This window comes from Ambystoma mexicanum, chromosome 9 (assembly GCF_040938575.1).
Source record: "Ambystoma mexicanum isolate Mex_15411 chromosome 9, UKY_AmexF1_1, whole genome shotgun sequence".
Classification (NCBI taxonomy): domain Eukaryota; kingdom Metazoa; phylum Chordata; class Amphibia; order Caudata; family Ambystomatidae; genus Ambystoma; species Ambystoma mexicanum.
Genome location: NC_090931.1, coordinates 1,140,423,217 through 1,140,448,926, shown reverse-complemented (window position 1 = coordinate 1,140,448,926; position 25,710 = coordinate 1,140,423,217). Strand labels below are relative to the sequence as shown.

Below are 25,710 nucleotides of genomic sequence, written 5' to 3'. Positions count from 1 at the left end.
GGGAAGTTCCACACGCGAATAGGCTGGGCGCGTGTATTTCAGGGGTGCGCGGGAAGTTCCACACGCGAATAGGCTGGGCGCGTGTATTTCAGGGGTTCGCGGGAAGTTCCACACGCGAATAGGCTGGGCGCGTGAATTTGAGGGGTGCGCGGGAAGTTCCACACGCGAATAGCCTGGGCGCGTGAATTTGAGGGGTGCGCGGGGAGTTCCACACGCGAATAGCCTGGGCGCGTGTATTTCAGGGGTGCGCGGGGAGTTCCACACGCGAATAGCCTGGGCCCGTGTATTTCAGGGGTGCGCGGGAAGTCCCACACGCGAATAGCCTGGGCGCGTGTATTTCAGGGGTGCGCGGGAAGTTTTACATGCGAATAGCCTGGGCGCGTGTATTTCAGGGGTGCGCGGGAAGTTTTACACGCGAATAGCCTGGGCGCGTGTATTTCAGGGGTGCGCGGGAAGTTTTACACGCGATTTCTGCACGGTACGTGTATTTCAGGGGTGCCGGGGAGTCCCACATGTGATTTGACAGTGTGGGTCCTCCCAGGTGTACCCTGTACACCCTCCACGGCCCCTGCAGGCAGCCCACACCACAGGGGACTACCCTGCATCCCTGGTCATGTCCCGCAGGCAGCCCACCCAACATGGGCATGCCCCCCAGCAAAGGCACATGTCTCCTTGAACTAATGAACACCAACACATGTCCCCTTGCACCCCCACCCCCCAGCACTGTGGGGCACATGCCAGCAGTCCCCCACCCATGTCCAACTCATGTCCCCCACCACCCCCACCCCCCAGCACTGTGGGGCACCTGCCAGTAGGCCCCCACCCATGTCCAACTCATGTCTCCCACCACCCCCACCCCCCAGCCACCAGGGTCACCCTCCACCAGGGCCCCACTCATGTCTCCCACCACCCCCACCCCCCAGCACTGTGGGGCACCTGCCAGCAGGCCCCCACCCATGTCCAACTCATGTCTCCCACCACCCCCACCCCCCAGCACTGTGGGGCACCTGCCAGTAGGCCCCCACCCATGTCCAACTCATGTCTCCCACCACCCCCACCCCCCAGCACTGTGGGGCACCTGCCAGCAGGCCCCCACCCATGTCCAACTCATGTCTCCCACCACCCCCACCCCCCAGCCACCAGGGTCACCCTCCACCAGGGCCCCACTCATGTCTCCCACCACCCCCACCCCCCAGCAGTGCAGGGTCACCCTCCACCAGGGCCCCACTCATGTCTCCCACCACCCCCACCCCCCAGCACTGTGGGGCACCTGCCAGCAGGCCCCCACCCATGTCCAACTCATGTCTCCCACCACCCCCACACCCCAGCACTGTGGGGCACCTGCCAGCAGGCCCCCACCCATGTTCAACTCATGTCTCCCACCACCCCCACCCCCCAGCCACCAGGGTCACCCTCCACCAGGGCCCCACTCTTGTCTCCCACCACCCCCACCCCCCAGCAGTGCAGGGGCAGCCTCCACCAGGCCCCCACTCATGTCTCCCGCCACCCCCACCCCCCTGCCACCATGTGCAGCCCCCACCAGGTCCTCACAATCCCCAACCATGTGCGTAATGGTCAGCCTCCACAGCCAAAAAGACCTACCAAGTAACCCATTCACCCACATGGAAATGGAAATCACATGTTACACCCCCAATGTACATGAAGCAAATGACCCCATGTCCGTCACACACATATTTTCAAATTGAATGGGAAAACACACAACATGACATGCATGAAACCAATGAGATGAAACCACACAGTGAACAATGGAAAAAAAAATGTATTGAAAAAAATACAAATGCCAAAGAAAGAAAACTAACTACAATTTAAATGTGAAAAAATAAGCTGCATGTCCGCATAAAAACACAAAACTAGAAAATCAAATCAAAAAAATTATGTCCAAAGTGAAATGTAAAAACTCTCCATGCAACAAAGAACTATGTACAAAAATAACAAGGGTCCATCATCACAACTGAACTAAGGAAACCTCCTAAAAAACCTACCTAAATATCAACTATATACAAAAAGTGGAGCAGTGTCCGTCGACTCCAAATAATAATAAGAACGAAAGGAAACCTAAAACTAAAGAACTATATACAAAGGCGGCGGGCAAGTCCAGCGGCTCACTCTGTGGTGTTCCGGGCCAGGGCATCATCGAACTCCTGTTCGATGTCCCGGAGGCGGTCCAGTTCCATGGCCCCGAGGGTCCGCAGGGACGACGCCGTGTCCTCCTCCAACCCCCTGCGGATTGCCTCGAGGCACTCGGCCCGCCTCAGGGCCCTCCGCATGGAGTTCTCCGCCCTGACCATTGTGAGCCGCGCCTCTTCCGCCCGCCGCCGCTCCGCACCTATGGCGTGGCCCAACCGCTGCCACACGGAAGACACTCTCTGTCCTGGGTCCTCCTGCCCTCCGGCCGATGCCTGCCCCTCCGATGTCGAAGGCCCCGAGCCTTCATGGCTCCCACCATCTTGCTGCTGCTGCTGCTCTGCCTCTGCCCGTGCACTGCCTCCTGCTGCCTGCACATCCTCCGCCGGCTGGGGTGCACCTGTTGATGTGGCCACCCCTGCTGGACGTCCGACTCCCGACTGTGGCAGGGATGCCTCCTCCACCAGCCTGGCCGCACTGTCAGAGGCAGCTCCACAGGGCACCCAGGTGACTGATGGGTGGGAAGATGGCACAGAGGACGACTGGCGCGTAGGGGGTCCAGTTGAGGAGGGGGTCGGAGCAAGCCCCATCAGACAGCGGAATCCGGCCTGGGTGACCTGTCCCAGCAGGCTGACGTGGTCAACGAGCCATTCGAGATGACGTGCAGTCTCTCCATGAAAAGACTGCAGGTCACCTCGCATGGCCCGTTGACGCAACGCCACACCAGCCAGGACAGGCTCAACCCGGTCCTGGATGGCCACGTCCGCAGGCAGAGGAAGGCCAGTTGACGTCAGCTCATCCCCTGCCTGAAAACGGGTCTGGACGTAGGCATCCCTGCTGGTGCAAGATGATGCAGGGACAGGATCGGGGACAGGATTGCACACAGGCACCTCCGCGGCTGCCTGTGCTGCCTCCTGTCCCTGGTCCTGCACTGCACCACTAGCACCAGTGGGATCCCCACCTCCAGACCCTGTCTCTGGTGCTTGCGCGGCCCCCTCCTCCACCAAACCCCCCACCAACCTGGATGACTCTGTGCCATCTTCCCCTGTTGGGCCCTGTGGGGTCCCAGCTGCCCCTTCTGCTGCCGAGGAGTCCAACTGCAACCTCCGCCTCTTGGACCTCCCCCCGGCAGCTGCGGCCTGGGACGCGGCACCGGACTCCTCACTCCCCGACGAGATGACAACACGGGAGGGGAGCCGGGCCTTGCGTCTCCGGCTGGCGGTCGGATCCCCGCCGCTGTGCTCCACAGCACCTTCTCCGCCCTCTTCATCAGTTGACGCTGCAGACAGGGAGAAACAAAACACAGGCATCAGGGCACTGTACAATGGACACATACACGCATGACAGTTGCACATGAGTGGCATTGGCAAACCTCAGACATGTCATCACAATCCCCAACACACATGTCATTGCAACTGGCACACATGAGCCATACCACAGCCATATCGCAACTGCCACCACCATCCCTACACATACAACAGCATCAGCAGCCAAAGGGGAGCCATACATCACATGCAACACAGGAAGTGCACCACACATGTACACACACCACCACACTTGCATGCATGTCTACACCTCTGCCAAGTGTCGCACTGTTCAGACGGGCATCCATGTCACATCTGCCAATCAGGCTTCCACATACCGCTGTCACATGCATCCATGTAGCATCACTGTTGCACCTTTGACAAATACACACACATGCACATGTACACAGTGCTCATACATGCATCCGAAAACAACATACATGCCTGACATCACGGACATGTCTACTTACATACACATTCATCCAAACATGTGTGCACGCACAACTGCATTTGCCATGCAAGCCCACACACACAAGCACCATCCATGTCTCACACATTACAGCCCTCGCATGTGTCAGCCCCACGGCCCTGTACACCCCCACCCATACTCCACCCCATACAAACAGATGTGCAACCGGCACAATGGGGAATGATCACCACACGCCCTGCTCACAACCAGGATGCATGTACACTCACCGCTCGACTCCAGACGGCTCTGCTTCTCTAGGACCTGGACGTGGAGCGCTGGGGATATGCGTTCCAGGACCCCCATCTGTTCTTCCGACAAGTGGCCCCGGCGCCCCTTGGCATCCGCTGCCTTCAAGAGGCGCCGGGCCTTGTTCAGGGTCCTGGACCTGAAGTCCTCCCAGCGCTTCCTGACATGTTGTAAGTCCCGGACTGCCACCCCCTCCGCGTTGATGGCAGTCACGATGTCTGTCCAGATCCGAGTCCGTCCTTCCTTGTCGGCGCGGGAACTTCCAAAGAGGGCATCATACTGCCCCAGGACTTGCTCCACCAGGACACCAACTTCGGTGGCACTGAAGCTGGTGCCCCTCTGCCTCTCTGGCCGGGGGTTGTCAGTGGTCACAGATGGTGTTAGCCCCGACATGACAACCCCAGAGGCAGGAGTGGGTGGGCAACTGGGTCCTGGGGCTGGGCTGTGGAGCGATGGAATTCCAGTCGGGAGTCTTCTGTTCCAGCAGGGGTGGTCACAGCAACAGCACCCCTGGCTGATGTGCAGGCAGCAAATGGCAGTGCACGTGGGCAGCAGGCAGTCAGGCAGCAGCAGATAGCAGGTGGGAGCGTGCTCGGGGCTCTGGGGGGGCAGTAATTCGGCCTTCTGGGCAGGAGCGTGGTCTCCCGTGTGCTCACGCGTGGCCAGCTTGGTACGGAGTGAATTGGCACGTGAAAATCCTGCACGTCAGCGTGAAAACCGAGGAAAGGCCCTTAGCGCGTAAGCGCGTCAGCACGCATACGCGATTCCATTGGACCAAAGGCCCTCAGCGCGTAAGCGCGTCTGTGACGTGACCCGCACGGGTGTTTCCCACACAGCACGTGATGACAGAGCACACGTGGAAAGACTGCACGTCAGAGTCTCATCGCGTGTAATTGGACAAAAGTGCGTGTACACGCGATTGGCCTATGTACGTGTATATGAGGTGTGCGCGGACACTTACACACGCAAGTACGTCAGCGCACCTGTATCCCGGTGTACGGCCATTTCCACCAATCACACGCAATGAGACTCTGACGTGCAGTCTTTCCACGTGTGCTCTGTCATCACGTGCTGTGTGGGAAACACCCGTGCGGGTCACGTCACAGACGCGCTTACGCGCTGAGGGCCTTTGGTCCAATGGAATCGCGTATGCGTGCTGACGCGCTTACGCGCTAAGGGCCTTTCCTCGGTTTTCACGCTGACGTGCAGGATTTTCACGTGCCAATTCACTCCGTACCAAGCTGGCCACGCGTGAGCACACGGGAGACCACGCTCCTGCCCAGAAGGCCGAATTACTGCCCCCCAGAGCCCCGAGCACGCTCCCACCTGCTATCTGCTGCTGCCTGACTGCCTGCTGCCCACGTGCACTGCCATTTGCTGCCTGCACATCAGCCAGGGGTGCTGTTGCTGTGACCACCCCTGCTGGAACAGAAGACTCCCGACTGGAATTCCATCGCTCCACAGCCCAGCCCCAGGACCCAGTTGCCCACCCACTCCTGCCTCTGGGGTTGTCATGTCGGGGCTAACACCATCTGTGACCACTGACAACCCCCGGCCAGAGAGGCAGAGGGGCACCAGCTTCAGTGCCACCGAAGTTGGTGTCCTGGTGGAGCAAGTCCTGGGGCAGTATGATGCCCTCTTTGGAAGTTCCCGCGCCGACAAGGAAGGACGGACTCGGATCTGGACAGACATCGTGACTGCCATCAACGCGGAGGGGGTGGCAGTCCGGGACTTACAACATGTCAGGAAGCGCTGGGAGGACTTCATGTCCAGGACCCTGAACAAGGCCCGGCGCCTCTTGAAGGCAGCGGATGCCAAGGGGCGCCGGGGCCACTTGTCGGAAGAACAGATGGGGGTCCTGGAACGCATATCCCCAGCGCTCCACGTCCAGGTCCTAGAGAAGCAGAGCCGTCTGGAGTCGAGCGGTGAGTGTACATGCATCCTGGTTGTGAGCAGGGCGTGTGGTGATCATTCCCCATTGTGCCGGTTGCACATCTGTTTGTATGGGGTGGAGTATGGGTGGGGGTGTACAGGGCCGTGGGGCTGACACATGCGAGGGCTGTAATGTGTGAGACATGGATGGTGCTTGTGTGTGTGGGCTTGCATGGCAAATGCAGTTGTGCGTGCACACATGTTTGGTTGAATGTGTATGTAAGTAGACATGTCCGTGATGTCAGGCATGTATGTTGTTTTCGGATGCATGTATGAGCACTGTGTACATGTGCATGTGTGTGTATTTGTCAAAGGTGCAACAGTGATGCTACATGGATGCATGTGACAGCGGTATGTGGAAGCCTGATTGGCAGATGTGACATGGATGCCCGTCTGAACAGTTCGACACTTGGCAGAGGTGTAGACATGCATGCAAGTGTGGTGGTGTGTGTACATGTGTGGTGCACTTCCTGTGTTGCATGTGATGTATGGCTCCCCTTTGGCTGCTGATGCTGTTGTATGTGTGGGGATGGTGGTGGCAGTTGCGATATGGCTGTGGTATGGCTCATGTGTGCCAGTTGCAATGACATGTGTGTTGGGGATTGTGATGACATGTCTGAGGTTTGCCAATGCCACTCATGTGCAACTGTCATGCGTGTATGTGTCCATTGTACAGTGCCCTGATGCCTGTGTTTTGTTTCTCCCTGTCTGCAGCGTCAACTGATGAAGAGGGCGGAGAAGGTGCTGTGGAGCACAGCGGCGGGGATCCGACCGCCAGCCGGAGACGCAAGGCCCGGCTCCCCTCCCGTGTTGTCATCTCGTCGGGGAGTGAGGAGTCCGGTGCCGCGTCCCAGGCCGCAGCTGCCGGGGGGAGGTCCAAGAGGCGGAGGTTGCAGTTGGACTCCTCGGCAGCAGAAGGGGCAGCTGGGACCCCACAGGGCCCAACAGGGGAAGATGGCACAGAGTCATCCAGGTTGGTGGGGGGTCTGGTGGAGGAGGAGGCCGTGCAAGCACCAGAGACGGGGTCTGGAGGTGGGGATCCCACTGGTGCTAGTGGTGCAGTCCAGGACCAGGGACAGGAGGCAGCACAGGCGGCCGCGGAGGTGCCTGTGTGCAATCCTGTCCCCGATCCTGTCCCTGCATCATCTTGCACCAGCAGGGATGCCTACGTCCAGACCCGTTTTCAGGCAGGGGATGAGCTGACGTCAACTGGCCTTCCTCTGCCTGCGGACGTGGCTATCCAGGTCCGGGTTGAGCCTGTCCTGGCTGGTGTGGCGTTGTGTCAACGGGCCATGCGAGGTGACCTGCAGTCTTTTCATGGAGAGACTGCACGTCATCTCGAATGGCTCGTTGACCACGTCAGCCTGCTGGGACAGGTCACCCAGACCGGATTCCTCCGTCTGATGGGGCTTGTTCCGACCCCCTCCTCAACTGGACCCCCTACGCGCCAGTCGTCCTCTGTGCCATCTTCCCACCCATCAGTCACCTGGGTGCCCTGTGGAGCTGCCTCTGACAGTGCGGCCAGGCTGGTGGAGGAGGCATCCCTGCCACAGTCGGGAGTCGGACGTCCAGCAGGGGTGGCCACATCAACAGGTGCACCCCAGCCGGCGGAGGATGTGCAGGCAGCAGGAGGCAGTGCACGGGCAGAGGCAGAGCAGCAGCAGCAGCAAGATGGTGGGAGCCATGAAGGCTCGGGGCCTTCGACATCGGAGGGGCAGGCAACGGCCGGAGGGCAGGAGGACCCAGGACAGAGAGTGTCTTCCGTGTGGCAGCGGTTGGGCCACGCCATAGGTGCGGAGCGGCGGCGGGCGGAAGAGGCGCGGCTCACAATGGTCAGGGCAGAGAACTCCATGCGGAGGGCCCTGAGGCGGGCCGAGTGCCTCGAGGCAATCCGCAGGGGGTTGGAGGAGGACACGGCGTCGTCCCTGCGGGCCCTCGGGGCCATGGAACTGGACCGCCTCCGGGACATCGAACAGGAGTTCGATGATGCCCTGGCCCGGAACACCACAGAGTGAGCCGCTGGACTTGCCCGCCGCCTTTGTATATAGTTCTTTAGTTTTAGGTTTCCTTTGTTTTTTCTTATGATTTGGAGTCGACGGACACTGCTCCACTTTTTGTATATAGTTGATATTTAGGTAGGTTTTTTAGGAGGTTTCCTTAGTTCTGTTGTGATGATGGACCCTTGTTATTTCTGTACATAGTTCTTTGTTGCACGGAGAGTTTTGACATTTCACTTTGGACAAAATTTTTTGGATTAGATTTTCTAGTTTTGTGTTTTTATGCGGACATGCAGCTTCTTTTTTCACATTTACATTGTAGTTAGTTTTCTTTCTTTAGCATTCGTATTTTTTTCTAATACATTTTTTTTTACATTGTTCACTGTGTGGTTTCATCTCATTGGTTTCATGCATGTCATGTTGTGTGTTTTCCCATTCTATTGGAAAATATGTGTGTGACGGACATGGGTTCATTTGCTTCATGAACGTTGGGGGTGTAACATGTGATTTCCATTTCCATGTGGGTGAATGGGTTACTTGGTAGGGCTTTTTGGCTGTGGAGGCTGACCATTACGCACATTGTGAGGACCTGGTGGGGGCTGCACATGGTGGCAGGGGGGTGGGGGTGGTGGGAGACATGAGTGGGGGCCTGGTGGAGGGTGACCCTGGTGGCTGGGGGGTGGGGGTGGTGGGAGACATGAGTGGGGGCCTGGTGGAGGGTGCCCCTGCACTGCTGGGGGGTGGGGGTGGTGGGAGACATGAGTGGGGGCCTGGTGGAGGGTGCCCCTGGTGGCGGGGGGGTGGGGGTGATAGGGGACATGAGTGGGGGCCTGGTGGAGGCTGCCCCTGCACTGCTGGGGGGTGGGGGTGGTGGGAGACATGAGTGGGGGCCTGGTGGAGGGTGCCCCTGCACTGCTGGGGGGTGGGGGTGGTGGGAGACATGAGTGGGGGCCTGGTGGAGGGTGCCCCTGGTGGCTGGGGGGTGGGGGTGGTGGGAGACATGAGTGGGGGCCTGGTGGAGGGTGCCCCTGCACTGCTGGGGGGTGGGGGTGGTGGGAGACATGAGTGGGGGCCTGGTGGAGGGTGCCCCTGGTGGCTGGGGGGTGGGGGTGGTGGGAGACATGAGTGGGGGCCTGGTGGAGGGTGCCCCTGGTGGCGGGGGGGTGGGGGTGATAGGGGACATGAGTGGGGGCCTGGTGGAGGCTGCCCCTGCACTGCTGGGGGGTGGGGGTGGTGGGAGACATGAGTGGGGGCCTGGTGGAGGGTGCCCCTGGTGGCGGGGGGGTGGGGGTGATAGGGGACATGAGTGGGGGCCTGGTGGAGGCTGCCCCTGCACTGCTGGGGGGTGGGGGTGGTGGGAGACATGAGTGGGGGCCTGGTGGAGGCTGCCCCTGCACTGCTGGGGGGTGGGGGTGGTGGGAGACATGAGTGGGGGCCTGGTGGAGGGTGACCCTGGTGGCTGGGGGGTGGGGGTGGTGGGAGACATGAGTGGGGGCCTGGTGGAGGGTGCCCCTGCACTGCTGGGGGGTGGGGGTGGTGGGAGACATGAGTGGGGGCCTGGTGGAGGGTGCCCCTGGTGGCTGGGGGGTGGGGGTGGTGGGAGACATGAGTGGGGGCCTGGTGGAGGCTGCCCCTGCACTGCTGGGGGGTGGGGGTAGTGGGAGACATGAGTGGGGGCCTGGTGGAGGGTGCCCCTGGTGGCGGGGGGGTGGGGGTGATAGGGGACATGAGTGGGGGCCTGGTGGAGGCTGCCCCTGCACTGCTGGGGGGTGGGGTGGTGGGAGACATGAGTGGGGGCCTGGTGGAGGCTGCCCCTGCACTGCTGGGGGGTGGGGGTGGTGGGAGACATGAGTGGGGGCCTGGTGGAGGGTGCCCCTGGTGGCGGGGGGGGTGGGGGTGATAGGGGACATGAGTGGGGGCCTGGTGGAGGCTGCCCCTGCACTGCTGGGGGGTGGGGGTGGTGGGAGACATGAGTGGGGGCCTGGTGGAGGCTGCCCCTGCACTGCTGGGGGGTGGGGGTGGTGGGAGACATGAGTGGGGGCCTGGTGGAGGGTGCCCCTGGTGGCGGGGGGGTGGGGGTGATAGGGGACATGAGTGGGGGCCTGGTGGAGGCTGCCCCTGCACTGCTGGGGGGTGGGGGTGGTGGGAGACATGAGTGGGGGCCTGGTGGAGGCTGCCCCTGCACTGCTGGGGGGTGGGGGTGGTGGGAGACATGAGTGGGGGCCTGGTGGAGGGTGACCCTGGTGGCTGGGGGGTGGGGGTGGTGGGAGACATGAGTGGGGGCCTGGTGGAGGGTGCCCCTGCACTGCTGGGGGGTGGGGGTGGTGGGAGACATGAGTGGGGGCCTGGTGGAGGGTGCCCCTGGTGGCTGGGGGGTGGGGGTGGTGGGAGACATGAGTGGGGGCCTGGTGGAGGCTGCCCCTGCACTGCTGGGGGGTGGGGGTGGTGGGAGACATGAGTGGGGGCCTGGTGGAGGGTGCCCCTGGTGGCGGGGGGGTGGGGTGATAGGGGACATGAGTGGGGGCCTGGTGGAGGCTGCCCCTGCACTGCTGGGGGGTGGGGGTGGTGGGAGACATGAGTGGGGGCCTGGTGGAGGGTGACCCTGGTGGCTGTGGGGTGGGGGTGGTGGGAGACATGAGTGGGGGCCTGGTGGAGGGTGCCCCTGCACTGCTGGGGGGTGGGGGTGCAGGGGGACATGAGCAGGTGTGCAGGGTAGTCCCCTATTTTGTGGGCTGCCTGCAGGGGCTGTGGAGGGTGTACAGGGAACACCTGTGAGGACCCACCCAGCCTAATTGCGTGTGATAATTCCCGCACACCCCTGTAATACACGTACCAAGCCAAATCGCGTGTGATAATTCCCACGCACCCCTGTAATACACGTACCTGGCCAAATCGCATGTGAAACTTCCCGCGTACCCCTGTAATACACGTACCCTGGCCAATCGCGTGTTGAACTTCCCGCGTACCCCTGTAATACACGTACCCTGGCCAATCGCGTGTTAAACTTCCCGCGTACCCCTGTAATACACGTACCCTGGCTAATCGCGTGTATAACTTCACGCGTACCCCTGTAATACACGTACCCTGGCCAATCGCGTGTTAAACTTCCCGCGTACCCCTGTAATACACGTACCCTGGCCAATCGCGTGTTAAACTTCCCGCGTACCCCTGTAATACACGTACCCTGGCTAATCGCGTGTTAAACTTCCCGCGTACCCCTGTAATACACTTACCCTGGCTAATCGCGTGTTAAACTTCCCGCGTACCCCTGTAATACACGTACCCTGGCCAATCGCGTGTTAAACTTCCCGCGTACCCCTGTAATACACGTACCCTGGCTAATCGCGTGTATGACTTCACGTGTACCCCTGTAATACACTTACACTGGCTAATCGCGTGTTAAACTTCCCGCGTACCCCTGTAATACACGTACCCTGGCCAATCGCGTGTTAAACTTCCCGCGTACCCCTGTAATACACGTACCCTGGCTAATCGCGTGTATGACTTCACGTGTACCCCTGTAATACACTTACCCTGGCTAATCGCGTGTTAAACTTCCCGCGTACCCCTGTAATACACGTACCCTGGCCAATCGCGTGTTAAACTTCCCGCGTACCCCTGTAATACACGTACCCTGGCCAATCGCGTGTTAGACTTCCCGCGTACCCCTGTAATACACGTACCCTGGCTAATCGCGTGTATGACTTCACGTGTACCCCTGTAATACACTTACCCTGGCTAATCGCGTGTATGACTTCACGTGTACCCCTGATATGCACGTTACCCGCTTTGCGTTCCTTGTTTGGCTGCCCTGTAAACTGGTCCAGGGTTAGCGCAGCCCTTTGCGATGATTTAGCGATTTTGCTGGCTTTTCCTTGCGCGAGGGCGTTCTTGGGGGCGTTACTGGCGCTGCTGCAGGGTCGCTGCGATACTCTGCGCCACGGCTGGTTTGGGAGCATGAAATCCATGAATACGCTGTGCGCGGAAATCGGTTTTAGCGCACGTGCCTGGCGCAGTCAATCGCACGCGGACACTCTGCGCCAGCCGCTTGCGACACTTTTCTGCGAAATTCTATGAATTACCCTGTCAGTATTTAAACACATATACCAGAAGTCATCCTCAATAATTGCCTCATAATTATGGACCCATTTATCATATGCATTCATATATATGGGGCCCAATTTAGGGCACAGGGTTAACACATGTCTAGTGGTTTCCAGTTTTCCTGCGCCCTGGCAGATACGGCATATCCTGGCCTCCCCAGGTATTTTCAGTCGTGGTCCTATGATGGTCAATACAGGCAACTGGTTGATTCTTAATCTTAACAAGAAATTTCTCACCTCCGGGGCCGGGCATAGTAACAGATATGGCTGCACTTTTAAATATCATTTATATAGCGCTACAAACCCTCAGGTATCTGAGCGCTGCTTATTATTACCCACGGTGTGTGGTTAACAGCTCTGTACAGATGTCAAAGCGAGAGCTCTACTCGCTGTGCCACTTGACCGGCTATAAACTTCCCACTCTCCCTGTCTGCCTTACACGAAAAAGACTTCAGTTATTATCTCCTTGTTGTGATTTTCTTTGTAGCAGTGGCTCCCACGTGGCACCCTGGAGGCGTGGCCTCTTTCTCTGGGAATAGGTTAACCTTCCCAGCTGAGATAAACAAGAGCCTTCAAAGGCTAGCACCATCATTCTATTGTTGGTGAACCACAGCCCCAGACAGTGATACTCAAAACTCAGGCGGCTGCAGGGGTCCCTGGAAAAACAGCTGAGTAAAATGACTTCAAATGGGCTTTGCCAATTTATAAATGAATCTCTCCATTGGCCATCATATTCAACTGGATAACAGCAACCAAACTGCCACCAGACCTTGGGAATGTACAGTTATAAATTGAAACCTTTTTTTTACCTTCAGAGGGATTCTTGTTTTTTTTCTCCAAAATGACCAGTGCGAAGGTTAGACTAACTTTGGTTATAGACATGCCAGCAAAAATGTCTGTATGATATGGTCAGGCATGTACCTTCCAATTTATAGACTGCTAGCAGTTTTGCCAACCAAAAATGGGTTTACTAATTTTCTACCAACATGCTGCTGGCATGCCAGCCAGTTACAGATGCCAAGCAGCAAGTGTACAGCAAGTATACATGGGGTGTCTTATATATGCATGTAGATAAGTTCAATTATAAACCCAATGGCCGGCAGGCCCCTCTGGGTACCAACCCACAAACACCCGTTTTTAAAGCACAGAGCCCTGTCTGAAATTATGACTGTTTATCAGATCTCACTTTTCTAGCAGAATCCAGTTACTAGAGCTCCTAAAATTTCGAAAAAGGTGGAAGATTCACCTTAGCAGATTGAAATCTGTCCACAGGTAGGGCAACCAAAATCAATCTGCATTCAGAACTGAGGACTTGATTCCCATACGTTAGTTTAGGAAGGGGATAAGAAAGTGGAATGAACACTGGTGGTTAAATAACCTAAGCATTGCATCTAGAAACATGGATGGCATTGATTCACTATATTGAAAGGAAGAAAGTCTCCAAATGTCACTATGGTGCAAGACACGCACTTGGTGCCTTGCGAAGCAAATAAGCAAAAACGTATGGAAGAGCAGGTGATAGAAGTACCTTAGTGGCTCATCCCCCAAAGGCAAAACGTGTTACAATGTGTAAATAAAGCACTGACATGTCAGGTGCCCAAAGTTGTGAAAGATGAGAAGGGAACGATAAGCGCGGTGACCGTCCACAGACAAGATCAAGAAGATGATCAGTGTATGCAACATACAGGAGATAAGCATTGACAATGCCAACAGTTTGGATTTTTGTGTATGCATGGCAAAGGAGCTTGCCAGGCACAGCCGTAGCAGTATTAACTGCCCACTGATTGTAGCAGGTGCAAAATGGTGTGAGTAACTGGCCATCTAATAGCAGTGGCAACCAAATGACCATTTCTTGTACACCATTCAAATGTTTGGCTTTGCCAATTCTTGTTTTTAACAGGGCTTCAGTGAAGAACACGCAGAGTGCTTATGAACCTAGTGGCTGAGGGGAGACATGGTTAAGAGATTTCTATTACATCAGTAAGAGGTTTACAACTCCAATTAAGAGCATGATTCATGGAATTATTTGCGCGGAAAATAGGTAACTTGCATGCCATGGAATGGAATGCGCAGGATTTTCCTTGGACTTGTGTGGATTTTGCGGCAGCATGGCACGCTGCTGCGAGCGATCGAGTGCCTTGCACGAGACACTATGCAGAGCGTGGGCGTGGCATGCGCAGAGAGCTGGGAAGGGGCGGAACACAGAAAATGGGGAAGAAAATGCAATAAACAAGGGGGCATTGCGAGGGATGTGCCGCAGGCAGTCCTTCCTGCGCCCACATTTGCATTAAATTACACATAGGGCCTCATTAGGACCCAGGCGGTAAGGGGTTTACGGCGGCGTAAACAGCGCTGACCCTTACCGCCTGATTCCGAGGTCCCTTAGCGCCATGGAGGTTTTAACACCTGCTTTAAGCAGGTGTTAAAATCCATGGCGCTAAGGGACCTTGATGTTAATTATGCCACCGTAATTTACGGTGGCGTAATTAACGCCTTCCCCACTCCCATTATGCCCTATGGGGCAAAAATGGGAATGGGGAAGGGTACATGGGGATTGGGGACTTACCGCCCCGCCAACCTCGGAATGGGGCGGTAATTCCGCCAACCACCATGGCGTAAACGTAGTTTACGCCATGGTGGTAAAGGTACGACCCAGGCGGTAACTTACCGCCTGGGTCGTAATGAAGCCCATAGTCATGGACCCTCCCACGCAGCCTCTCGCAGGGAAATGGCCACGCAGAGCCCTCACATTATCCACCACCCGAAGGCAGGTGTAGAGGCACTTGCGCATAGGAATCACTGTGCAGATTTGGGTTCACGTTTACACATTCGGGGTTCTGATCTAAGCTAGGGGTGAACATACACAGTGTAGTGGGGTGCAGGAATGGATTATGGGGGTTTGCACACACAGAATTTCCGACTTTTATCCGAATTACGAAAAATACTACACATGTTGTCAGGGTACAGTTGACAGTTGCAAGGGACCCTGCGCAGGGTCCCTGAGGTGCAGGCCTGCTTGCGGGGGACCCAGGCACTGTTTACAGGGTGCATGTATGCGCACCTGAGCAGCGCATAGAGGTAGCTGTTTCTGGCTGTTTTGGATTCGCAAGGGGGCAACTTGCCGAGCGCACAGAAAAAACTATACGCGCAGGCTCGGTCTCTGGGCGAAGGCTTTGCGGGACAAATGCGCCCTTTTCCATGAATCGGGCCCTTGGTCATTAACTCTCCAAAGACTGCTTTGAAAAAAACACTGGCAGGCACTTTGAGTGCAAAGTTTGATTGTAAGGTCTGAATAAACCGAATAGCCCAAACTAAAAAGGGAGTTGTGTGCACTTCCACGAACATTTTAAATGTAGGTAGGTAAGAACACCTTAATAATTAGACAGTATAGGATTGTTTCAATGGAGCATTCTATGGATTGTTCGGGCAGGCCAAAATTAGGGATGGGACATTGACCCTAGAGAGGAACACAGTGTTGAGGGACGGATGGTCACAGTGCTTTAAGTGGGCCGGGGCCTGCCGGGGCCGGGCCCCGCCAGTCTCCAAAAAGTGGGGCTGAGCCGGGGCCCTGCCGGGGCCCCCGTCCCACCACGCCATGGCAGGACGCATTATCCCGCCACGGCCTCAGCCGCGACGGGAGATGCGCCCGCCAGTGTAACGTTAGGCAAGTGGACAGAAGTGCCAGCCAGCCACAGCGTCGCTGAAGCTGGCTGGCACTTCTGTCAGTCACTGTAACTTCCCTGATGACCCCCCTTCTGAGGGGTCATCAGGGAAGTTACAGTTCCTTTGTTTGCCCTCGCCAGGTCACTGACCCTCTGTGAACCTGCAGGCTCCATGATCTAATATGTAGATTATATCACGGAGCCCGCGGGTTCCCAGAGGGTGAAAGACGCCTCAGGCTCTGTGATCTCTGCTCAGAGCAGTGATCACTGAGCCCGAGGTGCCTGTCTCCTTTGGCAAATCTTTATAAAGATGCCTTGAAATGTGTACGTTTCAAGCCATCTTTTATAAACGTAGACATATTTCTACGTTTATAACAGACGGCTTGAAACGTACACAATTCAAGGCATTTTTTATAAAGCTTTGTCGACGGACAAAACCACCTTGGGTTTTGTCCGTCCTCAACGCTTTATAAAAGATGGCTTGTACGTTTCAAGCCGTCTTTTATGAACATAGAAATATGTTACAAATGTCTATGTTTATAAAAGGTGGCTTGAAAGTGTACAAACCATAGTAAGTTACACACACAAGTGTGCGTAACTTACTATGGTTTGTACACTTTCAAGCCACCTTTTATAAACATAGAAGTGTGTAACTTACTATGGTTTGTACACTTTCAAGCCACCTTTTATAAACATAGAAATATGTAACATTGCTATGTTTATAAAAGAAGGCTTGAAAAATACACAAATCATAGTAGGGTACGCATACAAATATATAAATGCTCTACTACATTTATATATTTGTTTGCGCACCCTACTATGATTTGTGCACTTTTAGGCTACGCCCACAGCGGATGCCACGTCCCCAAACGAGGGCCCCCCCTCAATTTCTTACCCCACTTAAAGCACTGCGGATGGAGCAAGGCATAGAGGCGTCCACTGCCCATTCGTGCTTCCATGGAACATCTACAAGCCTAGGTTTCGTATGGTACACTATGGCAGAGTGTCAGATGTAGGCTAGAGGAACTCCCACCTCGTACCAGAGTTTGGCAGTGAAGTGATTGAATCCTTGCTTCCCACATTCATAACCTCTTTGTAAACAGCAGAGGGGGCTTAAAGGGGACAGGCAAACTAACACTATTCCCACACGTAGGCCTACAATTAAGAACAACTCAAAACTCATGCTCATCAAAAAATGAAAACACGCTTTCCAGCACATGAATGCATGGCCTGTTCCATTGGCTTTGTAAATGGTGCTTTCTTTTCACTCGTGTTCATTCTATTCTGGAAGTCAATAGGCATTCATTGCAAAATGCACTTGTAGGGGATTTACCTTTAGAAATGTGAACATGGCATGTAACGTTCTGTTAACGTCTCACCGATCAAGAGAGTACTTCATTTAATTGTACGAAATTTAAAAAAAAGTTTTCCTTCAATGGAAATTAAAATGTTTTTTGTTTAGCTGAATGCACTAACGGATTCTCGGAGCCATTTTTTCATTCAAGTATGCTAATGTAGCAAAGCACTGATTGTGTAAGTCTCTAAGACGGTTGAAGTGTCGTTACATTTGTATTATACATTTTATTTTATTCATGAATATTTATTTGTGAATAACAAATCATGCATAACATACTGAACTCAATGTGTCAAGAAATGGTTTGAGTTTTAGGGAAATCCACGACAATATAACTAAAACTAAGTATTTTTTTAAGTAGATAGTCGATGTATATTATATATTTATAGAGTGGCTGTTCAAAGGCATGTCTGGTTTATGGATATAGTACTACAAAGATTGAAACACGTTTTCTACTTTTTGTGTATTCCCAATTATAAAAAGTAATTACTATATTTAAAATAAATATCTCCAATTCCAAGGCAGCGTCCCTACACAGTATGCACTTTGGACGCATTCGTTTAGTAAACTGAAGTGTATTTAACGTCACTCTTCTGCGCCCCTTTACAAAACTAATCCTCAAATCACTCTAGTATGTATGTTTGCCACCATAATCCTATTTTACCCATCGGTGAGCTGATTATCGCGCTGTCCTGAAGACCAACCTCAATTATGCCTCTGGCCACACAGTACATTAAGTTAATTCCACCCTGACCACCTGTATGTCCAGCGGACTTCACAAAGGTCAAGTGAAGAACTCGGTCCTTTCCCGCTAATTGGCGGGCCTCGTCGACCTGCGCCGGCAGACATGTAAACAGGCCGCTCAGACAGCTTCCACTAATTGATCTCCGTCTGCAGGCGCACATACATTACCAGCTCAGACAGCCCTGCACCTCGGCCATCAATAGGCCGGCCAGAGCGGCCAGCACATCCGCGCAGCCGCAGAAGTGCAGGCCGCCGATTTCTGTTTACAAAAGCGATTTCATAAATCAGCCGATTTAAATATTGTTTGAAATAATTAATAACCAGATCAATGCCAGTCTTAGACAAATTGAATGTTTACTGTGCGCCTGGCATTTCCCTTCACAAAAGAATCAATCCCTTAAAGGTCCGATTATATTTCAGATGTATTTGGCATTCATGGAAATAGAAGCAATCGCCCTTCAGAAGGTCACTCTTGGAAGATGGCAACGTGGAAGGAAACTGTATCCCAGAACCCTTTTCTTGTTCTTGCATAATTATGTTAACTCCACTTCCGCAAAACGAAAGGGGAAAAAAGTGAACACTCCCGGTATCAGTGCTATACTGCTCAAACTATTCTTTCCTTACAATCTAGAATCGTACTCAGAACATAACTCAACCACCTACACCACGTTTACATAAAAAGCCTCATTTAGATTGTGTGGTAAATGAGGAATGTACTGAAGTCTTGTACCCAACAATGGTGCCTAATTTTAAGTGCACAGGATGTGGGTGGACGTTATGGGCTGCAGCTAAACACACAAATGCGAGAATGATAGTGCCACAAAGGACTCACATCTTTTTACAGCTGGACCCTATGTCCTAGGAAGGGTGGATTTAGCTCATGTAAGCACCATAATCAGTTTGCACTCCTAAGAACTGTTTACCAACCACCCTCCCTACAAGGAGGAACTGGGCCTTTCCACCATAGTTCGGATCTAAAAATATCTTTCTGCCTGGGACTTCAATTGCACAAAAAGAGAAAAGGTCATGTTGTTTAACGCAAGTTCTTGATAACAGGGTCCATGCCCAGTAATCCAAAATGTCGAAATCAGTGTAAGGCAGGGTTGTGTATTGACCCCTGGCTTATTCTGTTTATTTATAAATGGGGTAATGGATAAATTGAAATCTGGGCCCACGGATGTCCCCACTTTGACGGATGAGAAAATTCTGAGTCTCTTGTTCGCCGAAGACGCAGTTTTGCTTTCACTAAGCCTCATGGGCCTTCAGAATCAATGGAACACATCTGAAGAGTTTTGTGAGGTTAACGGCCTGGTCATAAATGCACAAAAAACGAAATCATTGGTCTTTAGCAGCCGAATACCGAAGAAAATCCCCAGACTTGCAATTACTCTGAAAGATGGGCCCATCGACCAAGTTTCTCCGTATGATTACCTTGGGGATGGGGTAAAGACTAACTGTACCTGGGGTGCTCAAACTGACTGCGCTGCCCTAAATCTAACTAGACATTGTGGCGTGATCTCCCGACTTGCTCAGGAACATGGGATGGGCCGGTGAGTGTCACCATGAAGGTTTATAAGAGCCAAGCTAGGCAGGCTGCATTATACAGAGCTGAGCTCGGGGAATGAGTAACATCGGCAAACTGCAGGTTGCAGAGCAGAAATTCTTCAAATCTACTCTGGGGCTACCTGTAAACACACCTAATGTTCCACTCTTCATGGATACCAATACAGAAAGCCTTGGGTATATTTGCCATGCAAACCTGTGTACCTTTGGGCCCGCATGTGGGCAAACCCTAAACTTGGAAAATTTAGAGAGGCGATCAGGGACCTATTATCCTACACTGGTGGTTTGAATATTGCTTGTGGCTACTAACTCATTTTGAAAGAGAAGTTGAAAGTTGCATATCCTAATAGATGGGATATGGACATTTTGATAAAACTGCCTTAACTACTATTCACTTTTGAATGGTTTTGAGCAGTACTTGGATGCAATGGAGACCAAACTCATAAGGGCACTGTATATGAAATTACAAATAGGCCCGTCCCGCTTGAAAGCTTAAGAAACAAATGGAAACCAGGCTGTTCTCCTGACTGCCCGCATTGCCCGAATACCGTGGAATGTGTGGCAGTTTTTATCTTCTTTTGTCATAGATATTCAGACTTTAGAAAGTATTTGAAACCCCTTTTTAACCAATATTATATGAGAAGAGTTTGTGACGCCCTTCAGCTGTGTTTGGCGGGTGAGAACTAACTGGCCACCAACTGCATGGGGCATTGTGTGCTCCAGGTTTGGAGGAGAAGGTTACGTTCTTTAGTATCCTAATTAATTCTACCCTGATCTAGGACAGACATTGTTGGTGTGTCTAATTGACTTTCTAGCTAATGGTGCTCTGTCAATATTTTAAGGTTTCATCCTTGATTAAAATGTGCTGATATTTTATCTATCATAGTTGTTGCCCTATTTTAAACTATGTAATTATGTTCACTAGAGTCTAGTTGTCTAATGGTAGGGGATCTAGGGTATGCACCACCCTTAAGGAACACAGATGATGATTTTTTAATTAATTGCACTTTGCGAAATTATCTTTTCTACATTCTGCCAATTGTATTTTATGCTGATTTTTTTTTTGCTTCTCATCTCAGTGACCTCTGTATGATGAACCCCCTGTAGAGTTTCAGTATTGTTCAGCAGTTGAAGTTATGGAGCTGCATCATAACCAAGTAAGAGGGGCATGTGGGGTCAGGGGAATTCAGGGGTATTCATTTTTGCCCTGTCCCTAGGCTTGCTGCGTGCAAGAAGGGTTTGACGCTTGCCGATGAACCTGTAATACACTTCAGGGGAAAATGAATAAGGATTCTGGTCAATGCCGTAATTGCCTGATAAATGCCTGTTAAAAGTTGTTCCTTTTCCACTGGGCATTGCCCTGATGGGTAAGGGTCCAGCAAGGTGACCTGCGAACAGCACCTGAGCAACTCAGAGTGAGTTTTGAGACAGATCTTAGCCTACCAATCAACATACTAAGGAAGTCAAAATGAGTGCCTGTGTTCTGTATATCTCAGGCAGCCTTTTCTCTCAATCGAAAGTTCATGCCTTCAATAACAGTTAGCACTTGTGTTAATGGCTGGAGTCACAAGACTGCTCACACACCTCATCTGCCAATTCCCAGAATCATGTTGCACACAGTGTACAATGTAACAATTTGAGCTAGAGTGAGAGCCAGTCAATTGGGAGCCGTCTTCAGAGGCCAATGGTCAGAGTGTGGGGAAGCCAGGTTGTTTTGGTTTGGTAGACCTTTTTCAGGCTTTGCTGTGACTTCTAATGCTTTCGTTATGCCTTTCATGACTTGTCATGCCCTTTTCATGCCTTGCTATGCCATTTTACTATTTATTGTATGTGAGTCAAGAATATTGTGCCCCCAAACAACCTCTCCATCAAGATCTCCATAGACTGCTTTCTACACTAACATGTTGAAATTCTACATTCCAACACACAGCACACCAACTAAGCCAATCACACATGACAATTGAACATGCCTCCCAACAGACATCAAACATCAGAGCACTACACCCCTCGAGTCAACATACAGTTCCTTGGTGTATGGTTCTATACAAATAACAAACAAATACAAATACCTACCTCAGCCAACCCCGGCCAATGCACCCTAGACCAACAGGCAAACAATGCTCCCCTCAAGACACAAATGAGTCTATGCTCGCAACACTGATCTCCTAGATCCAGACCTGCACACCAAGCTCATGGTGCTTTCAATTTGCACTCATTAACTCAACTCAACAGCAAAGCTGTCTTGCATTTTCCCTCTGTCCCCATTAACATTACCATCCCTCCTCCCAATCAGATCCATCAGAGCACATGGAGACCATGAAATCGGCAGCAGAGCAGGGTGCAAATCCCTGTAACAATAAATAAGATGACCTGTGCAGCGCAGAGGATTGGCTCCTCTGTGAATCAGGCTCCTACAGTGTATTAGGCCACATTCACTCAAATAAAGCCACTCCCACAGTATGGCACTGGCAGGTTCATATGAGCACATAAGGGCACACAAGTACATCACAAAAGTAGTAGTAGTAGTGGTGGTGGTCAGACATGTGTAAAGCCCTTTACACCATTAGTTTGGTCCCAAAGCACTGTAGGTTGAACGCCCTCAGAGGGCCGTAGTCCAGGTATGGGAAAGGTTTGAGGAGGTGCTAGTATGCGTGTGTGCATATTGGCCAATGTTTAGGATGTGAGGGGTGGCCAAGTCACGTCTAGAGCTGGCATGTGGATGGGTGGTAACTGGCGGGGTAAAGGGCGTATGAGAGAGCTGGGTAGAGGATTTGTGTGCAACTATGTATTGAATTTTTGTCATGAACGGTAGCTGCATTCCTATGGCAGAGGTGTTGTACAAAGTGTGTTCGAGGGGTGTATGATGGCAAGTGTGTAGGAATTTGCGGCCATGTCTTTGGCGAGAATTGCTATGTAGGGTGAGAAAAAGGCTAATGCATGATATACATACTAGGCACATGCCCAGCATTGGTGCATTGGCTAAGCATTGAAGCAGCTAGATTCTTGAACGTCTAGGACTCGAATAGCTCCTGGCAATAGCCTACGAGTAGCCATATGCACTGTTCTAGAGTCAATAGCTGGTTGAGTTACACAATTATCGTCATTCCAATATACTCTTGGCATAACACATAGCTATGAATTCAAAGGACTATATTTTGTGCGCCTAATTCAGTGGAAGGCTGTGTTCTGTATTCACATCGAGAGATAAGGTGGAAGCATAAAACAATGATCATGTATGGGTGAAGGGTGCTGTACTGGGAATCTAAAGAGTGCTTGGCTGTAAACTTCAACCGTCTGGGTTAGAGCCTAATTGCAATCTGCAATCCACAACAAGCTGGGTTCGAGAGATGCCCACGCGATTCAGGTATCTAGAGTACATTAATCATTCTTCATTTGCACACATACTACACTTTTATAGAGTTAGAGCACTGGAGGAATGTGAGAGTAGGGGGTGAGTTTTATCTACAAGTTTCCTTGATGAATGAAACCACTGATGGAGGGAAAGGGTGATGTATCTTACCTAGCCGAGGGTGGTGGGTGGGGGTTGATGTCTGGGAGAGGCTTCTCCAGGGGGAGGGTTAGCAGGGGGCATCCTTGGGTGTCTCCCCATCTCCTGTTGGTGGTCTGAGTGGAGGTTACCTGGTTGAGCCTCTGAGTGCGAGCAATCTCTTTGTGTGGTAGTGGACTTAGGGCAGCAAGGGGGGAATCAGGTTGGTGGAGGGAAGAATCAGGTTTTGAGGGCCTTCCTGAAGTCAAGGTGGTCCTCTTGGAGGTAGTGGTAGAGGGGAAGGTAGTTCCAGATAGTATGGGCTTGAACCGTGAACAAAGTGCTTCCTAGTCTGGTGGAGTTGACAGGGGGGAATCGCCAGGAGCTGAGCGGATCCAGATTGTAGGGTTCTGTTCAGACGGTAATGGGAGAGATTGTTTTAGAGGAATTCAGGGCCTTTCTTGGGGTGGGCATGGTGGGTGATGCACAGGGCTTTTGAAGTGGCCCTTCGGCTGATTGGGAGCCAATAGAGCATGCTGAGTGCCAGGGAGATGTGTTCTCTAGGCAAGAGGGTGAGGATGAGTCTTGCTGTCAAAGTTTTGATTTTTTGTCACTTTATGAGCTGTAAGTGGGGTGCCTAGGTAGATGGAGTTGGCATAGTCTAGCTGAGAGAGGATGATGGCCAGGATTGGCGACAGTCTGTGAGTGTGGGAGAGATAGGGTGTAAGATCCACCTGCGGATGCAGAGGTGACAATGACAAGAGCTGGAGACAGAATTGATGTGGCTAGAGAAAGGTCTTATCTGAGGGTGCAACCTAGGTTCTTTACTGAGGTGGATGCTGTGGGAGGGGGGATAAAGGGATGGTGGCCAGGGGGTGGGTTGGGGTAAGGAATGTAGTCTTGCTGCAGATCAGGATTTCGGTTTTGCCTGGATTCAGGAGGAGGTTTTTGGTCGTCATCCAGTGGTCTATATCCGTAAGGCAGGCAGCTAAATCGAGGTGAGGGGAGGAAAGGGAGTTTGGAATCTTGAAAATGATCTGAGTATCATCTGCGTAATTGTAGCAGGTAAGGTTGTGGAAGCGGGTGAGTAGAGGGAGAGGACTCAAGTAGAGGTTGAAGAGGAGGTGGGAGAGTGATGCTTCCTGAGAGACCCCCTGAGAGACAGGGCAGAAGGCCAAGGAGAAAGGTGATGGATGGTGATTTGAGAGCGGTTGGAGAGGAAGGAGGAGATCCAACTTAAGGCCAAGTCCCTGATGCCTAGGGCGTGGAATCTGTCAATGAGGGCTCTGTGGTTGATGGTGTTGAATGCTGCCGAGAGGTCAAGGTGGATGAGGGTAGTGAATCCTTCTGCATCTGGTACTCTTTTCAGGCAGGTTGCTGTTCCATGGAGAGGTCTGAAGCCAGATTCAGCAGGGTCAAGGAGACCGTGATATTCTTTGTAAAGAGAGAGTTGAGAGTATGCTGTGCAATCTAGTGTTTTCCGATGTAACGGTTGTTTGAGATTGGGCAGTAGTTGAAAGGAAGGAGGGTGCTATGGGAGGGATTTTTGAGTAAAGGCTTGACATGCAAGGTTTTTAATGCATCTGGGAAAACACCTGAGGTTAGGGAAGAGTTCATTATTGATCTAGCGATGCTGGCCACGCAAGTGGACAAGAAGATGTTTTTAGGAGTGAGGGGGGCAGGGGTCTCAAAGAGATCCTGAGGGGCTGCTGCTGGAGAGAAGCTTCATGAATTCTGGATGGGAGATGGGAGAGAAGGCCTGGAAGAGAGGGCATGATGGGGCTTGGACAGGGGGAGAGAGACAGGGATCAGGTGGGCAGTAGGGAACAATGCTAGTCTGCAGCTAATGGCAAGGCTCCTTTGGATGACGATGTTAAAGAAATGTTCTGACAGAGCATCGCAGAGTGGTTGTGAGTGAATGAAGTGGAGAAGAGCACATGGGGCCTTGAATTCAGACATAATCTTGTGGAGTTCTTTGCTGGGGTGGGGGCATTGGAGATTCGGGAAACAATAAAAAGATTGTTTGGCTTTCCTTACTTCGGCTCTGTATGCCCAGAATTGCGTGACAAGGTTGGTTCTGTTAAGGGGGGATGGGTCAGTCCACTTACATTCTAGGCGGTGGTAGAGGATTTTGAAGATGGGTGTGAACCACTTTGGAGAACTGCCAGTTCTGCGAAGGGTTGATCTGAAACGGGTGAGGGGAGAAGGGCATCAGAGAGCCATCTGTCGAAGCATACAATGGAAGGGGTTCCTCTTTGGAGAGCAAGAGTGGGAAGGGAGGCAAGCAGGGAGTTAGTTAGGTCAGGGGAGATGAAAAACCTGTTCCAGGGGGACTAGGGGGAAGAGGGTCAGAGGAAGGAGGGCAGGGGGAGGAGGAAACAGTGAGAAAAGATGGTGGACTGGTCTGTCCATACTAGCTGGCGGATGAAGGGGGAAGATCAAATCAGTGGAGCTGAATACAGCATCAAGTGTGTGACGTGCTGAGTGGGTGGAACCTGATACAAGTTGTGTCATGGGAGGACGTCTAAGTTGTCAAGGAGAAGGCGGGTCATGAGGTTTGAATGGGAGTCAAACCAGATGTTGAGGTCTCGTAGTATAGTGAGTGAGGGGTGAGAGATCAGGATGACTGCTAAGGGGTCACTAAGGTTATCTTCAAAAGATTGATTATAGTCTTGGGGTATGTAGATGAGGAGGAAGCTGTGAG

General features: G+C 52.7%; 1 long non-coding RNA gene across 1 annotated transcript in view; it reads left to right on the top strand.

Moving 5' to 3' along the window:
- LOC138489785 (uncharacterized) overlaps positions 1 to 25,710 on the top strand; it is an 81,669-nt gene that overhangs the window by 36,066 nt on the left and 19,893 nt on the right. Inside the window, exon 2 of the long non-coding RNA XR_011274901.1 lies at positions 20,599 to 20,676. This is a non-coding gene — a long non-coding RNA (uncharacterized lncRNA). The remainder of the gene's footprint in view (positions 1 to 20,598; positions 20,677 to 25,710) is intronic.